We start from the raw sequence: 3,016 nt of genomic DNA, 5'->3' as shown, positions 1-3,016 counted from the left end.
TTTAAATTTTAAATAAACCCTTTCCATTTTCTTTTCTTTTTTTCTGTTTTAGACCAAGTGGCATCAGCACTGGGTTTCTGTGCTTCTTTCTGCAATGCAAGCAGATAATGGCCAGTGAGAGGAGCTGGCAGGGTCGTGTACATAGCTCAGCACGCTTTAGTAGCCCTCAGCTTTGTGGGCTGGCCCTTGGGAGGAGCTATGCAAATGATGTGCTCTGATGCTTGGGTGTCAGTCTGGAGGCATGGGCATGTATTTGTATGCAGACCCCCCTAGATAATGCCCACATGTGATGCTGCTGAGCCTCCATGATGGAAAGAACTGAAATCCAATGGAGGAAAAGAGTGAATCAGGGACAGTCAAGCTGGGGAGGAAAGCGCTAGATGATGCTGGATATCCTCCAGCCAGGAAATGAGGCTCCGTTTTATTAGCTGCAGCTTCTGATACACATTGTGAGAAGCTCACAGTGTGCAGTGAAAGTAGAGTAATGCATTTTAGTCCAGGAGAGGAGCCTCTGTGCAAGACTAAAGGGAAGGCCGGAGGTGAGATTTAAGAGGTGATTATTAAATCTTCATTAGGTCATCATTGCCGCCATTGCAGTACCTGTTGCACTCAGTGCTAACGGCTGAAATTCAAGAACCACGGATTGCACTGCCATTACCAACATCCCAAGGCCAGCTGTAGGTATCTGCAGAACACATAGCAATGACCAAAACATTTCCTGCCGGGCACAGCGCCGGCTTCCACTGTCTCGGCAGGCATACCGGGATGAAATAGATCACTTTTATTTATTCTGCTCATTTATATCGCCGTGACACTTCCGCAGCACCTTGCAGAGAACGCTCAGCCATTCCCGTCAGCTCCTGCCAATAGGAGACGTACGGTCTAATGCCTCATTCACATGCAATACAACAACTTTGTCTGGAAGTCAACCGACCAACCAGAAGGTTGCATGATTACAGCCAGCTTCACTCAAAACTGACACTGAACTGGCAGATTTCACTTCTGGGTGGGCACCAGTGGGGTGTCACTTTCTAGAAGCTGGGCTCCGCGGTTATTTGTCCATTTTGAGCTTCTGAAGATCTATGGCTGCTCTGTGGCCCTGTTTGGTTGAGCACCATTTATGGCACTTAAAGGGGACTGGGAGATCTGATGTAGATAGTATAGATCAGTGACAGAGTGCACAAACTGCAACCCAAAACCCACTTATTTATCACCAACACTGCAAGTAAACCTGAATACGGAGGTTTTAGTTTAGAAAAAAACAACCCACACATTGTGCTGGTGATCAGCTTCCACTGATCACCAGCACAAGGGGGCAAAGTGCCGCTGATCACCAGCACAAGGGGGCAAAGTGCCGCTGACCACCAACACAAGGGGGCAAAGTGCCGCTGACCACCAACACAAGGGGGCAAAGTGCCGCTGACCACCAACACAAGGGGGCAAAGTGCCGCTGACCACCAACACAAGGGGGCAAAGTGCCTCTGACCACCAACACAAGGGGGCAAAGTGCCTCTGACCACCAACACAAGGGGGCAAAGTGCCTCTGACCACCAACACAAAGGGGCAAAGTGCCGCTGACCACCAGCACAAGGGGGCGAAGTGCCGCTGACCACCAGCACAAGGGGGCGAAGTGCCGCAGACCGCCAGCACAAGGGGGCAAAGTGCCACTGACCACAAACACAAGGGGGCAAAGTGCCACTGACCACCAGCAGAAGGAAGCAAAGTGCCGCTGACCACCAGCACAAGGAAGCAAAGTGCCGCTGATCACCAACACAAGGGGGCGAAGTGCCGCTGACCACCAGCACAAGGAAGCAAAGTGCTGCTGACCACCAGCACAAGCTAAAATCTTGTGTTAATAAAAACGAATGTATTAAAACTCGCAGCCAGTCCAATATATAGATCCTTGGCAGCGCACTGACCGGTCATGCAAAAGCTCCTCTTAAGCTCTCCATAAATCCTACAATCTGACTGTACAACCAGATTGGCTAGCAAAGGTGTAGTGGAAATGCCTGCCTGATTGGGTACAAACCTAACTCCGGACAAATGAGAAATGATCCCTTGTAGTTGGGTTGTGCCTGCATTGAAATGGTTAATTACTTGTTTAGGTCTAGGAGAACAATAAAAGGAAATATACTGATCCAATCCTCTGCTCCTCACCGCAGCTCCTGGATCCCCGCGTTCTAGCCGTCTAGGGTCCTGACTTCATCAAGACCAGAGTAGGGTCCATAGCCCTGCTCAGGATGGGAGGGTGCCAAGGGACAGTTCACTGAGTGCTATCTGCCAGGGGATCAGAGGATCAGGTAAGCATACCTCCAAACTGTCCCTGATTTTGAGGGACTGTCCCTCATTTGGAACAAAGTCCCTCTGTCCCTTCTTCCGCCTCATTTGTCCCTCATTTTGGTCTGCTCTTTATAGTTGTATATAAAATGCATTATTTATCTATCAAAACGTGTTTTACAGTGTTAAACCTTTTAACCAATTTCTAAATTGTTGCATTTATAAATTTCAAAAGACAATATAATGGAAACATAGTGGTTAAAAAAAGCACTTTTGGGTTTAACCAATCATTTTTTAATATCATTTTCCTATAAGAGGGTGTGGTGGGGGGGTGTGTCCTATGCTTACATACTTTTGCTAATAGGTGTCCCTCAGAAAGTTGGGAGGTATGGGTAAGTAAAACCGTTTCTCCTCTCCCCTACACAAAACAAGCTTTTAACCTTGCACAGCCCCGCTACAAGGGATCATCTTTTATCTCACCAGAGTTCTGAACTTCAAAAATGTAGCCACTTTGTAACAGCTGCTGGCATACGATGTGTTAAGTCCAAGGGAGTGCATGCCACCTCCAGGATTTATCTCTTTAATTTACATCTGACAGTTTTATGGAGTTTTTAGAGTAGCTCTGACAAGAAGAGATGCTGTGTTCTCACACATAGCATCTCTGCCTGCCCCTCCCCTGTTCATTCACAGAAGCCTTTGTATTCTGTGGATGAGATCACATTATTCAAAGCGCTCTGTG

The sequence above is a fragment of the Staurois parvus genome, unplaced genomic scaffold (assembly GCF_062004578.1).
Source record: "Staurois parvus isolate SC_StPar_1 unplaced genomic scaffold, SC_StPar_1.0 ptg001004l, whole genome shotgun sequence".
Lineage (NCBI taxonomy): Eukaryota > Metazoa > Chordata > Amphibia > Anura > Ranidae > Staurois > Staurois parvus.
This window is presented reverse-complemented; position numbering follows the sequence as displayed.